The sequence below is a fragment of the Triticum dicoccoides genome, unplaced genomic scaffold, assembly GCF_002162155.2.
Source record: "Triticum dicoccoides isolate Atlit2015 ecotype Zavitan unplaced genomic scaffold, WEW_v2.0 scaffold158841, whole genome shotgun sequence".
NCBI lineage: Eukaryota > Viridiplantae > Streptophyta > Magnoliopsida > Poales > Poaceae > Triticum > Triticum dicoccoides.
The window spans coordinates 1-899 of NW_021213564.1; the positions used below are offsets into that span (position 1 = coordinate 1).

Below are 899 nucleotides of genomic sequence, written 5' to 3' on the forward strand. Positions count from 1 at the left end.
TAGTACTACTCTCGCCCAAGCACGCTTAACTTCGGAGTTCTGATGGGATCCGGTGCTTTAGTGCTGGTATGATCGCATCCGACATGTTACCCCGGTCTTCGTCCCTTATCCTTGCCCCTCCCAGCTCCACTACAAAGACGATTGTACATTGCTTTGGCCGCTCCCTCTCAACTACGGAGACGAGTTTAACGCGGTTTCCACCCCTCCCTCTCAACCGCACCAGTGCACGCTTGCCGCGCCACAACGCCGACGCTGGACCCGTGAATCGTGAGCACCCAGCTATGACTTACCGCACTCGTGCAAAATAATAAAACACGGTAAATATATTACTTACACGTGCGTTTTGTTTTGCAAGCGGCGCGAAAAAAATTAAAAAGGGAATGCAACACGAGGACTTCCCAAGAAGTCACCCATCCTAGTACTACTCTCGCCCAAGCACGCTTAACTTCGGAGTTCTGATGGGATCCGGTGCTTTACTGTTGGTATGATCGCATCCGACATGTTACCCCGGTCTTCGTCCCTTATCCTTGCCCCTCCCAGCTCCACTACAAAGACGATTGTACATTGCTTTGGCCGCTCCCTCTCAACTACGGAGACGAGTTTAACGCGGTTTCCACCCCTCCCTCTCAACCGCACCAGTGCACGCTTGCCGCGCCACAACGCCGACGCTGGACCCGTGAATCGTGAGCACCCAGCTATGACTTACCGCACTCGTGCAAAATAATAAAACACGGTAAATATATTACTTACACGTGCGTTTTGTTTTGCAAGCGGCGCGAAAAAAATTAAAAAGGGAATGCAACACGAGGACTTCCCAGGAGGTCACCCATCCTAGTACTACTCTCGCCCAAGCACGCTTAACTTCGGAGTTCTGATGGGATCCGGTGCTTTAGTGCTGG

At 51.8% G+C, this 899-nt stretch overlaps 1 non-coding gene and 2 pseudogenes across 1 annotated transcript; all 3 read right to left on the minus strand.

The window, feature by feature from the left end:
- LOC119344196 lies at positions 1-80 on the minus strand (annotated as a pseudogene; the record flags this gene model as incomplete).
- A 297-nt stretch (positions 81-377) lies between these two features.
- On the minus strand, positions 378-496 carry LOC119344194. Its single transcript, XR_005166495.1, has one exon. It is a non-coding gene; the product is annotated as a 5S ribosomal RNA (ribosomal RNA).
- A 297-nt stretch (positions 497-793) lies between these two features.
- Positions 794-899, minus strand: LOC119344195 (annotated as a pseudogene; the record flags this gene model as incomplete).